This window comes from Neopelma chrysocephalum, unplaced genomic scaffold (assembly GCF_003984885.1).
Source record: "Neopelma chrysocephalum unplaced genomic scaffold, ASM398488v2 Primary Assembly neopelma1_23b, whole genome shotgun sequence".
NCBI classification, from domain to species: Eukaryota; Metazoa; Chordata; class Aves; order Passeriformes; family Pipridae; genus Neopelma; species Neopelma chrysocephalum.
The window spans coordinates 2,141,184-2,155,261 of record NW_020897692.1 but is presented as its reverse complement, the minus strand read 5'-3'; the positions used below and the strand labels follow the sequence as shown (position 1 = coordinate 2,155,261).

At 36.5% G+C, this 14,078-nt stretch overlaps 1 long non-coding RNA gene across 1 annotated transcript; it reads right to left on the bottom strand.

Moving 5' to 3' along the window:
* Positions 1-6,768: 6,768 nt before the first annotated feature.
* Positions 6,769-13,015, bottom strand: LOC113972857. Its single transcript, XR_003536038.1, has 4 exons — positions 12,841-13,015; positions 12,148-12,243; positions 8,406-8,483; positions 6,769-6,939 (listed from the first exon to the last, which is right to left on the bottom strand). It is a non-coding gene; the product is annotated as an uncharacterized LOC113972857 (long non-coding RNA).
* Positions 13,016-14,078: the final 1,063 nt, after the last annotated feature.

The window sequence follows — 14,078 nt, the reverse complement described above, 5'->3', positions numbered from 1 at the left end:
ACCTCTTTTTAAGAAAAACACCCCTGTTTACTGATGAAAGTCTCCTTTCTAAATATAAGGGCTTAACATTGTTCTTTTTAAATTTTTTTTAATGATTTAATTATTACCTACCTGAGGCTATGGCTTCAACAGAGTATCACAACAGTTTTCACACCTATGTGTAACCCTAAAGAACTTTTCAGATCTTCACAGCATGAACTTGCACAGGATATTTGCTCTGAAGAACAAGCATAGCATTTTGCTGCTCGTTCTCTACCTGTTTTATGCAGAGTGCAGCTACACAGTGAAAAGTTATGCAGACATAAATTGCAAATTTGACAAGGAAGCAAATGAGGAAACAGATGCTTAACTAAAATGTATTGATGTGCAATTGTCAGTGAGTTGGTGGGTGTTGAATAACGCAGTTAAAATGCATCAATGAAGCCTTATTTCATCTTAAATAAAAGCTACGGTAAATAGAATTAGAGAGTGTGAGACAAAGTAAAGAAAAGCAGATAAATGCATGTGAAGCTATCGTCACCCTACCAAATGCAGGCTGACATTTGTTTGTGCAAAACACCCACCCATGGCAGTGGGGTCTCAAGCTGCTGGAAAGAAGCAAGGTTTGTTGAGGAGGGTGTCTCATGAATCCAGTTTCATTTCCTCCATTAAGAGGCAGCTGAGTCAGGAGAGGTGGCAAGTTACATAGGGTGTTTGATAGTGCCAAATGCCACCAAAGTTTAATCTTCATTACTATTCACTTGGTTAAGGAAGGCATGACACAAAAGGAGAATAAGTTTGCATGTTTGATGGCTCTATGTTTCAGGAGTGGATTGGGGATTTACATCCTATGTAGTGCTGCTCTTTCACCTATAGTTTATATTCAAAAGAATACAGCTGCCTATTTCTCCTTTACATATATTTTCTTTTTTTTTTTTTTCAGGAGCAAGACAGCTTCAGATAAAAATCTAAGAAATTACCACAAGTGCCTTTTACACCATCAAGCTGCCATGTGATTACTTAGCTCTCAGCTCCTTGTGGTTTTCTTTCAGAACAAAAAAGTTAGCCACAGAGCAGCACTCACCTGGATTCAGCAGTACCCTTCAGCTGCACCAGTAACACTGGTGCCTTCTATATCTCATTATCCCTGGGGCAGTAAGAGATATGCTTGTAAATAAGAAATTAAATAATTTATCAAAATTACAACAACTAGCATAACTGAAGGATACACTCAGAGGTATTTACTGTGAAACAGTAAGCAGAATTTCCTTGCAGTGAATGAAATTGATATGAAGTAAAACTGAAAAAACTGGACCCAAGAGATTTTTCTGAAAAGGTCATTTATAGGGTTTTTAATGCTCTAGTCATTGATGTTGCAGTTTCTATTCTGGTATTATGGGAAGGGAGAAAGCCTTTCTGAGAATATTTCCATTTTTTCTCAACTTTGCAAATATTACGATTGAAAGACAAAAAAAAAATTCACTTTTAAACAGAAAAATCTCTTTAGAAATCCTGGGAGTGCAGTTAAAGACAGCCAAAAGATATTCATTCTGGTCTAGCTGATGTTCATCATGCACATCTGTCTTGCAAGACAGACATATTCTGGAAGTGTCCTTCTATGGTTTTATTTTCCACTTTGCCTATGAAACTAAGGGCAAAATTGTGTCCTTTTTGCTATATAAATGTATGTTTATGACACCAAAGAGTTGTGTGGGGCCACTGTGTGCAGCTGACTTGTTTTTGAGGCTAGTACTTCACCTTTTTTGTTGTTTGAGCCCCATTGATTTCTGTGTGTAATCTTAAGGCACTTTTTGGACATTAGAGAATTCAGCCTTGTAGCCTTATAACACAGTCTACAGTTTTGTTGGCAATGTAACACAGTGGTGGTCAGCACAGGTCCCTGAGACACATTTGGGCTGTGAACAGTTCAGTTATGTTTCCCATGCTGGGCTTATGCTGCAGGAAAAGCAGTTAGGCTCTCCTCATATAAAACATCAGTGAAAAATCAAATCTGTGACAGGATGAGAAAGCAAACTGGGAAAGACTGTTGAGATCAACAGTGTTGGCATCTTGGATACATATTGCACGTTCAGCTGTACAGTGGAGCAGCAGGGATCCTGAGGAGCCACCCTTACTGTTCTCCTGCGTTTTTGTTTCTTTTCTTCCTCTCCTCTGAGATAATGTGTGTGTTTGCTGTAGGGTTTGCTGTGGGTTTGCTGTAGTTTTGCTGGTCTTTTAGAAATCAGCCATTTCCTAGAAGAATGATTACTCATATTTCCTAATTATCAAATTTATGTTCCCTTACTCTTTTTGAGTGCTTTTTCATGGCGTCTAAAATTCTGATTTTGAAGGCATAACATTAATAAATACAGTAGTTAAGGATGGCAGCAGAAGGGAATTCTTTCGCTTTATGATTAGAATCTTAAAATTCCTTCTAGATTTTATGGGTCTGTAATGTTTAACTTATTTGCTATTAGTATCGAAGTTTCAGTGTAAAGAGCTGGAGACATTTGGCTCCATCTTGCTCGACTGCCTGTGTCTTTAGTTTTCCTTTCTGGACACCTGGTTGATGTGCTGCAGCCTAAAATTGGTGCTTGTGCTGACACATAAGGCTACATTGATGCTAAGAAAGTTTGGGTTTAACTGCATCCTGGTCTAGAACAAAAGATCAGTGTGAACCACAGTCTGAGAGATTCTTTTCCACTAAACCTTCTTGTCAGCACACCCATTTTAGTGCCTCTTTGCAGCACAAGAAAAATGCTGAGGAATGTTGGTATTCATGCCAATAAAGCCCTTCAATGCCAAAGAGGCAGTTCTATGAAGCTACCATCATCTGTTTCTGGGTTTTGAACTAAAGAAGATTTGGTAAATGGATTCTCTTTTCCAGTGGAAGTTGGGCATTGTGTAACTGTAATGGCTAGTGGTAGAATGTTTTCCAAGGAATTTTTGCCTTAAAAAAAAAGAACCCATAGTGGACTGTAACATGTAAGGCAGTAATTTCCTTTCTAAATTTTTCTACATAAACAATGTGTGCTATAATAAAAAGAAAGAATTTGTCTATGTGAACATTTGACTTTCTCATGAAAGATTTGTCTGAGCTGGGCCCTCATGCTGGTTCATGTCCACATAACTCATCCTTTACAGTCATAGACTGATGTGACACAGGGTAATAGAAAGTGATGCATTGCCTGAATTTAAAGGAACACGGACTATTTCAGGATCGGCTGTGCAGCATGAGATCTGTATCAGATTTGAAACAAAGCTAACCAAGCAGACAGAGCAGTAAGATATCTATAGCATCCATTAATCAGTATATACTATGCTGTTGCTGGCTTCTTTTTTTCATTTTGGTTTTTCTGTGTGTTCACCATCTAATGTTATTTACCTGATGCCTTTTTAAAGCCAAGACAAATACACAAGGTTACTTGGGAAACCATTTACAAATCTTATCTCCTCTCTGTTCTTTGATTTCAATGCAAGAAATCATACTTTTTGACCCCAAATACCCCACCAGAGTTGTAGATCACCAGTGTGTCTACATAAGCTTATGTCGACATATGAAGAAGTCAGTATTTGTTTGTTGGAGTTTGTTGTTCAAGTGTTCTTTCTGTATGTGTGTACGTGCAGACCATTCCCACAAAACCTAACTTACCCTTTGAGAAAAGAGTGACATTTGTCTAAATTTCTTGTCATATTAAACTCAGATTAGTAAGCAATTAGTAATCTCAGATTCAAGTTCTCAGAGAAGCAATGTAGCTCTTCATTGTTTAATGGCCAATCCACTTTGCTGCAATGTATATTTATATGAGATCTTAAGAACTGAGTTTCTTTATAATCTATATGCTTCTGAGGAGCTAAAGCCACACTTTATGCAAGAAAAAGGTTTTGCACTGTCATCTTCAGATTTTCCCTCTGGAATCTACTTGAGAAAATGGACCAGAAACTTCAGGCACCCCTTAATGGTCTTCTGAAAGAACAGCCATCAGTGCTGGTGCTCTGCACTCTTCCCTCCAACAGCCAACAATTTACTTTGTCTTTGCATCTGTTTGTCCTTTACCTCTGTTTAATCCAAGTTTAGTTGTACTATATTCAGATATTAGGAATCTCAGTAGAAAGGCTGTTTTCAGTTATGATGGCCTTGGTGCAGAATACTTCACTGGATTGCTGGTAGTAACAAGTGCGGTATTTTAAACAAATAAGTAGAACTACCTTTTTATTTTGACTTCGGTTAACTTGTAAGCTTTTTGTTAGAAATACTATGGAGAAGAAAGTATTTTCCTGGTACTATGGAGAAGAAAGTATTTTCCTGGTGCATTACAAAAAGCCATACAAAATATACATATTTAAAAAAAAATACTGTCATACATTATTCCTTCCTTCCATTTAGAAATTTCATGCTGTGCCTCCTCAATGTTCTATTACTTCCTATCACCCCTCTCTTGGTATGATATGTGTTTTAACATATTTTTCTAGGAAAGTTCTTATTAAGATCTCCTTAACACTGCTAATCTTTACATGTGTCTTCTGCCAAAGGACTATTCAGGTTGCCCAAAGTCAAAATACAAACCCGATAATAATCAGCATAATTTGTTTAAAAGAGCAGAAAATTTTTTTAAAGTTGTCGAATGTTGTGTATCACAGACTTTGCATGCTAAGAACCTTTCTGCTGAGATTATTGTAGCAGAGAGAGCACAATCCTTACACTTAGCACAAATTGTGCATTTATCAAACAAGCAAACAGGTTGTGTGTCTTTAAAAAGGTTTTCATAGCAGTGTATTTCATATTTCCTTAAAAAAATTAATGCTACTTTTTCCATAGTATTGCTGTGACATTGTGTACTATGAAGTTTTAAAGCCAGACACCTTCTAGCGATAAGAACTTCAGAAGTAAAGCCTGCTGAAACCATCTGAACTGCTTCAGAAAGTGCAGCCTCCTCTCAGGGATCAGCTATTTTTCCCAAGTTTGAAATTCTAACCTGGTAAATAGCATCAACAGGGGAGTTTTCCCCCAACTCTTTTGGAGAACCCCACAGATATGAATATCTTCAAAGGAGAATCTGTTAAAAAATGTAGCAGTCTTCAAAGGGGAAACACCACCCTCAGCAATCTGAAGTTCTTTAAAGTGGGAGCCCACCAGCACTAAGAATCCTCAGAGGACTAACTCCCAGAGCACTGTGAAAATTTGTAAGAGAACAAGCCCTCTCTCACAAATACCCAGTAGGCTATTATTTTCCTTTAAAAGGACTCTTACATGTGTACATTTATAATTACAGAAAGGGTCTTATTTAACCAGAGCCCTGTAGAACTCTCTTGCTTTTAAAAACAAATATTGATTAAAAGAAAAGAATGAAAGAAGAAAACAATTTGACTTTACTATTTTCCTTTATCTTCTTTTATTTATAACTGATCTCAATATAATACACCAATAACACTTGGTTCATGTAGCTCTTTTGATCTCTGGAACTCAAAAGTATTCTTCAAGAGTTGCGAAGAAATATTCTCTGAGCACAGTTATCCTATTATAATGCTTGTTAACTGGGAGTCCAAATACTCTATCAGGAAGCACGTATATCTCTTTTGTACTGTTGCTGGGTATGTTCTTTCAAGACGTACTCAAGGGTCTGGTGTTCTCCTCCCACCCTCCCCTGTATTTTAGCATTTTGTTTGGTAGGGATAGCTAACACAGACGTTAAAGTCATTATCAATGGCTAGAGTTACCTTCCAGCCATGCCACAAATGCCCAGATAAGGTGGGCAATGAGTCCAGCTGCCATGCTGGGCAAAAGGAGAGAGATGCTGAGGTGGCTTGAGCTACTCATGAGCATCCTTTCCAGATAAGAATGCAGGCATGTCCTTCTAGTGGGAGTGAATTTATCATGGGTTTTCAGGAAGCAGAAGAGCCCTGTTTTTTTGAGATGGAGAATGGCTTGTCTGACAGAAAGTGCCTGCATCAAAGCCACCATGTGAATTCAGTTCTCCTGAGTTCCAAATCAGAAGGCGGCTGGGGTCTTTTTTTGCGTGTTTTTGCCTCATCAGTCAATAATACAATCATGTAGGAAAGAATTATTCCTGACTCCCAGGGTCTGTGAATGTATAACCCAAACACGGAGATTTACTAGTAAAATTTCTGACTTGCTGAAGAAATGGTAGAAATAACTAAACTTTACCTGTAGAAGCAAAAATATCATGCTCCATTCAGGTATTTATTAGCTTCTTCTGTTTCACAATGCTGTATGATTTATTTTCTGATGTAACTGTAAAATCTGAAGCTTTCATATCTTGTGTTTAGTGATGTTTGATGGTTTGATTTCCTTCTTCTTAACTGATCCAAAAATGTAGGCCTGATAGTAGCCTCATCTTCAACTATACAAAGGGAAAAAATCTTTTGCAGTATATGATAAATATCTTTACACTTCTTTGATGATAGAATAGTCTGATATTTGCCACTTTTTTTTCTTACTGAAAATAGCATCTTCTGTTTGGAAGTTACTTAGATGTATCTGGTGGGTGATGTTTGGGTCTGATACCAATAAACACATTTATCCCATTCAGCAGATTAACTGTGTTTTGCTATGAAGCACTGATAGTTGCAGCAGTGTGTATATCCAACAGCACCATTGGCTAAATCTACTTGCAACATGTGAGGAAAAGAAGTGAATAGACAAGTCAAAGGATACTTTGACAGCTCTGGGCGGGCTGCAATGAGTCCTTAAGTAGTTAGAGGAATTTCCTTCCATTATGAGATCTGACAGTTAGTCCCTCCATCCAGATGTGACAATCTTTTACTGACTTTTTTTTTTTTTTGGCTAGCATTTATGCCAGAGAATTTGATAAAAGGGGGATAACTATGTTCAGAACAGGCTTTTTGTTGCTGGAAAGCTCTCATGTAAGCCAGATATCATAAATGTGAATGTAGACACTGATTCTTCTGCTCGGTAGATTCTGTATTTGGATATGAAACCTAGGAACAAGGACAAAATTAGTGATAGTGCATTTGAATTGCTCCTTTCCAAAGAAAGTTTAAATTACTTGCTGAGAGCATTTGGTCTCTGGATTCTGCTGAAGCATACTCTCTATCCCAAAACACAGAACACTAGTCATAATAAACCAGAATTTAAATGTATAGTAAGAAACTCTGTATTAATTCTTGCTGCAATTATGTTGCATTCAATGGAGTTTCATCAGAGACAAATACAATATTGTTATTCAAGGGAGCTGGGAAGAATGTTTTTTTTTCCAGTGAATCTTAGTCTTCATAATGCAAAATTTACAAAGCTATTGACACAGGAGAAAGGTGCAGAAAATGGCTGAAATATCTGTATTTTCCTAGTCTTGCATTAAATGCTAATGGTGTGGCAACCTTAAACAATAGTTAGAACTGCAGAGCATTTGTCAGTTTAAAACAAAAAGCCATCACCTTTAAAAAATGAAATATTTGAGGCACACTCCAATGTTCAAGCGCAAAAAGGAAAATAAGAAGACTCTAAGTTTCCTGAATCCTGTCCCAATTATATTTCATTTAATAACAGTCAGTGAAATATCTAGTGGCAGGGGAAATGAAACTACATGATTTTATGGGATCATTCATCAAGAACTAATTGAAGCTTTCATACAGTTTAGTGCTGATAAAACACTGTAACAATAAACAATAACAAAATTCACCAGAAAAGGATTTGTTTTGCCGTGAGGAAAATGGTTCAGTTTCATCCTGGGGATTCCTGTCTAAAAGAGTCTCCAATTTAAAAAGGGGATAAGCACAGGCTCCTGTGCATAATGGCAGAGTGGGAACTGTGGAAATGTATTAGTATTGCTCCAGTGGAGCTATTCTCATTGTAAGTATTTGCTATTGTGTGTGGCGGAGGCAAGACGCAGAACAACCAATAGGATTTTTTAAAGTTTGATTTTTTTAAGCAGTTCCCATGTAGTTTTATGAAAAGTAAATTACAGATACAGCACAAGCAACTGAATTTCTGATTCTAAAATTGCTAACTAATCTTAGATTTATTGAATGCAGAAAAATTGTTCTTTCCTGTATTTCTTCATGGAATCAGGTTAGTCTAGCAGTGATAGTTCTTTCTAACACACGCTAGAGTGATGTCCTGTCAATTCTTAAATTATAAAACATCATAAAACATGTTCCCTCTTTATTTCTGATCTATTTTCTCTGACCAGAACATTTAGACAGTCCAGAAACTCAACAAAGATTATCAAGAATGTATTAATTTTGATTTAAAGAATGAAATAATGAATATTTCATCAATCTTCATCAGAAACCCAGAGAAACTCCTAGGAGGGTGGCACTGTAGTTCATTGGTTCCAGACCTTGCAAAAGCCACCTCAAGCAAATCACTTCAGTTCTGGTCTTCTCCTCCTCCTCCTGCCCTCTTAAAGTGCAAATCCTCCTGTGATCATAAAGTTTCATGTCACCTGTTTGTAGAACATGCTGTCCAGTGAACCTCTTTTGTCAGTTATAACTTCTGGATGTATCAAAAAAGCAAAATAAAACTGTAATAAATAACATTAATGAGGGACATATATATAATAACACAATAACATAACATGTATGATTTTATGCTGGATCATGCAACAGGAAACAAGATGTTGAATGCCTGTATGCTTGTAAGGGTTGATTTTCTGCTCACTTTCGCAATTTCTGAGACATTCCAACTAATCGATCTTTCTTGAAGATCATATCAGAGAAGGGCAGGAGAAGTAATCATATTTTGATAATTAAGTCCTACTCTTTGGTGTTTTTTTAATTGGAATTATAAATTATGTATATCTATAGATACATACTCCTGAAATTTTAGTGGTGTTTTTTCTTTTTCTTTTTTTTTTTTTTTAAGAGAAGCAGAAGACTTAAAAGACCATCAAATAATATTTGGAGTCCACCTTCCCTGTGCCTGATCGTAATAATAACAGAATTGATAGGGCATATTTTTCTACTCAGTTATATGTGTACAGATCCATCACCTTAATACAGTAATTGCTATCATGTTAGCCTTTAGTAGACCTGCATTTCTATGGTAGCTGTAAAAGCTATGAAAGGGGACTAGCTCAATCATATTGGTGATCCCAAGATATGGTGCTTTATACACGGTGGTGGATAACTTTGATGGACCTTCAACACTCAAACTGGTTGGGACTCCAATTATAGAAGTGTAAATGTAAAAGCAAGGTTCAAATTTTGGCCTGTCAAAACCCAGAATTAATTGAATCTACCTCCATATCTCACAGGATGTGAATGTCTCCAAAGTTCAGAAATATTTCATCTGAACTTAAATCACAGATGATTTATAAATGAAGACAAGATACAGCTGTGGCTGATCAATCTTTAGAAAGTGTTTAATGGTAGATGCCTTTAAGTCACTGGTATGCAGAGCTTGGAAGAACCCTGAGCTTTCAGAGTTTTACAAGTTATCAAATATTACTTTTCCAGATAAGTTGAATTGATATTTATCAGAATAGGGCTACATTTTCTGCATTTCTTTTACCCCAATAAAGTTTATTAAAAATAATCATATCATATATCACATTATAGTAAAATAAAGAAGCTGTAATGTATGGATATTGTTATTTCCCCTGATTATATAATTAAGCAAAAGGTCACTTTCCAGAGACAGTGAAAAGCTACATGATATCTCCAGGATTGTCTTTTACAATTATTTTGAGGCTTGTGAATTGTCACATATTCCAAGCATTTTGCACTTCTATTGTCTCTTTAAAGTTTCCTTTTTCTCTTAACCTTTCAGTTCCTCTCTTAATCTTTTTTCCATAGTTTCTGAATAAATATTTCCATCTTGGCCAGCACAGGCCCAAAATCATAAAAAGCTGGGCAGGTTCTCGAGGGGCAAGGTGCACCAAATTCAGACACCATCAACTGAGCACAAAAATGATGAAGTATTTGGCATTGTCTCTGGGGACTATTTGTGCTCCAGTTGACTGAGCTATAGCACCCACCTCTTCCATTATCCATACTTGAAAAAAGTAGAGATGGAATGAGTAGATGTGGCAGGCCATCACTACAGCTGTCCTTTCCTGCTCTGCATTACATGACCGTGCCCATTTTGTGAACAAAGTTCAAAGGAAGGGATACAAATTGCTGTGTTGATATGCGATAGAAACTTTGGTTGACAACTTTCATGTACATTTTGTTACTTTAGCAAATATTTTGGAGGAAAATTGTGTGTATCATTGTGATACATTATTCTTATGCATGGTGAGCAGATCTTTCTCTTGATTTCAATGGGACTATTCCCAACGTCTCTATGATTCCCAGATACAATCCATTCTTTATGAAAAGAGCATGCACAAGACATCCAGGATTTTCAAAATCCAAGTACTACATCTTTCTCAATCAATATGTGTTCTGACATTTTTACTTTTAAGTTCTACATGGCTAACTATATTTATTGAACTATTATCTAATTTTGGTTTAGTGCAAGAAGTTAACCTTTGAGTTTTGATAATTTTCAGTGTTTTCACTGATTTGTAAGCTAGTTTTTAATTTGCCCAGAAATGTCTGCGAACTGATCACAGTTAAAGTAAGATGTTAGCAGATAAAGCTAGTGGAAGATTGATTTCCACCTTGTATTATATTCATAATCTACTTTTTTTTTAATTAACTCTAATTAGGAAATACATAAATAAAAAATAAAAAATGTGGGAACTCCTGTGAGCAGAATCAATATTTTCTATCCAATGACCGTTGCTAAGGCTGCCACTGAATTTTCACTGGTAGAGTAAGTACCCTTAAATTTAAGCCTTGATTCAGAAAAAACATTTGGGTTTATCACGAATTCTGACTGATGTAGACAGGTGCCTAATTAGCAGGATATATTAGGACTACCCAATTGCTCTAAATTGAACACAGGCTTAAATGCCTTGCTGAATAAACCCTTACAATTGAAACCAAACCATGGAAACAACTCAGCTGCCCTGGAATCAGCCACATTTATCTATTATATGATGAATGGAAAACTATCTGAAGGATAGCAGTTGTAGCACTGATAATATAGGTACTTGAGGAATGGAAACGATCGTACCAAGATGTGCATGTATGTGCATTCTTTTATGAGAAAAATAGGTGTAAAATTATACATAATGAGTAAAAATAGGATGCATTTTTGTGTAAACTCCTCTCATGCACAAAAATGAAACAGAGAGAAAACGTTTTCTGTTACTTCTTGTCTATAGGTATTCCACTACTTCTAGGCCAGGAAATTAATATAGGAGCAATGTAAAAAATTTATCAAGTGATTTATCTTTTTATATTATTAATAAAAATATGCAGTCTATAGTGCTCGCCTTTTAAGTACTTTAAGTCATATGTGCTTGAAGTTTTGCATGTCTTATGTATGATGACATAGACCTTTAGTTGTTCCTAGTGTGTGCTGTGCATGCCTGGCAGGATGGGAAGAGAAATTCCAAAATGCTGTTTACTACTATTTACTAGTACCTAACTTCAGCTTGGTAAGTTTAAATTGTTCTAACTTCTGCTGAGGGACTTTTTCAAGTGACTGATATTTCACAAGAAAAGAAGAGTATTCCATATATATTTTTATTCTTCAGGTCGTGTTTCTTAAGGCAAGGCAGGCTGTAAAGTGCTTCAGAGCAATGCACATATGCACCTTGGCGATCCTCCCATCCTTGCAAGATTCCTACATGGTTAGCTAAGTCAGCTTTATTTATTTTATTTTTATTTATTTTCAACATCAGACTGTATAAATTGGGAAAACAAGGAACATTTTCATTAAGCTTAGTGTATTATATTGATATCTCCTAAAATGGTCAGTAGTGGAATTTAGGATTAAATGTACCTAATCTAACTTTCAGTGCCTGCAGTGACAATGTCTATATCTGAGTTCATTACCCTAAATTCCTTCTTTAGTGAAATGTCAGTAGCACTTCAATTTATATTTAGGAATACATTTTTGGATATAACTAACATCATATTATAAATATCTATGTTTAGTCAAATGAAACCTATCTGTGGTATCTTAATTATGTACTAACCCTTTTTGCTTTTATACTGAAAGAGTTGCTTCTGGGAAAGCACTGATGCTGCTCTTACAGTGTTTCAGGTTCTGTTTTGTGTGACAGAAATAACCGTAACATTTGAGGTGGTAGAATAATAAGCAAGACAAATAAAGAAAAGCCCTGGCCTTACCTGGGATCAGAATGCCTCCTGTTCATTTGTCTGGTCTCCTTTTACAGGTGCTGTGTCTGACTGTGCTCTTCTTGTTTCAAAGATATAGCAGAATGCCTACAGACAGGAATAATAATAATAAAAAAATGACAGGAATAAAAGACAGAAATAAAATACTCTGTGTTCAACAGTAGACAACATAAATAGAAAAACAAGACTAAATGGGCTCACTTTCATTTCATCGGTTGTATCACAGCTAGAGGAAACTCTATAGTAGATATTTGGTTCAGAAAAGTCTACGTTATAATCTACTGTGTATAACAGAATAATTCCTGGTTTCCTGAAAACTGCTTACAATGTGCTAAACCACAAGAAAACCCCATAACCAGAATATGTCAGTGGAAGACAGATCAAACATTTCAGCAAAGTCCTAAGTGGTAAGGTAGTATGTTAAAGAAAATGCAGATATTACAAGGCAAAAGGAAAAAAAAATCCCAAACAGTAATTATTAGTGACCTGGTGAAAGCAATTCCTGGTGACATAAGATCTGGCAAATGATTTAACCTTGTAAAAGTGAGCAGAACCCCAAAGCACACAACCAGCTAATCTCATTTATTTACAGCGGGAGTCCACCCTGCTTTCTGCCTTGGATCACAGCTGCTTTCCAGGCCCTGGGAAGGTTATAAAGACTCACAAACCATAGCTGCTCCACACCTTGAAGGCTCTCCCTGCACACTTCTGCTGTCTACAAAACCCATCAGGAGGACTAATAACACCTAAAAGGTGTTATGAAGCAATAAAGCTACAGGTTTATTTCAAATCCTCCTAGAGACACCACGACCTCAAGTGTCCTAGACCTCCAAGTCCCACTCCTTTCTGCCTCAAATGAGTGCTGTCACTGTGTTACAAATTACCGGAGACAAGGAGGGTACAGTGGAAATACTGTTACACCCCTCCTCCCTTTTTCTGTTTGTTACATGGTCCCTTCCCTATTTTCAGTCTAAATTTTAACATGTTCCTTGACTTGTTAATCTGTTTGTGAGGCTGCTCCAGCGTTTTACCAGATAACGAAAAACAATCTCAGATGGAATAGTTTTAATTTCCAGTCTGAATTTATTTGTGACCAATTTGTAACCATCTAATTGTGTGCCTGCACTAAATGGGAGTTTTCCCATTGAGTGTAATTGGATCAGGCCCCAAACCGCAAAGACAGCTGCTCTTATTACGGCATGAAAAACAGACAGGGTCTGGGTGTTATTGCATAATGACAGCAGTAAATTATATTCCAAGGGCAAGATCAGAAGCTGGTGTAAATCAATACAACTCAACTGGCTTTTAAAAAGTTGTATCAGTGTGCACAAGCTGCTATTTTGGCCCAAACATTTTCTCAGTAGATTTTAAAGCTCATCCTGCTGCATAATGCATGCTAGGGAATTACTTCCAGCAGATCTTGCACCAAGCCTAAACTGTCTGACTGAACCCAGGCTTGTATTTCAGAAAGTCATTCAAACTTGATTTAGAGAGTGTGTATCGTGGAGAATCTACCACACTCCCACAGACACTTTTCAAACGTTTATGCTCTTTGTTCTTAAAGAAACCAAATCACTTTATTTTCTTCCTCACTAAGATGCCAGGTTCTAGCTAGATTTCCTAGCTTTTTTTTTCCTAATACATATAAAAGCCTCCTCATTCAAATTTCCTCCTCTTATATTTATGCTTCTTCAACACTATCGTGACATCCTTTAGTCTCCATGCTGGGGAGCTGAGTTGTTAAACTTTGATTTTATTTGGTCATCATTTAACAATTTTCCAATTCAAGCATTTTCTAAGGCCTTTCTAATTGTTCAAACTCACGACACTGGTTGCTTTATAGGATGAGTAGGTAGCTTCTGATGCAAAAATTTACAGTCTGATATGTTTAACTAGAATTAGAAAAAAATAATATTTGGCTG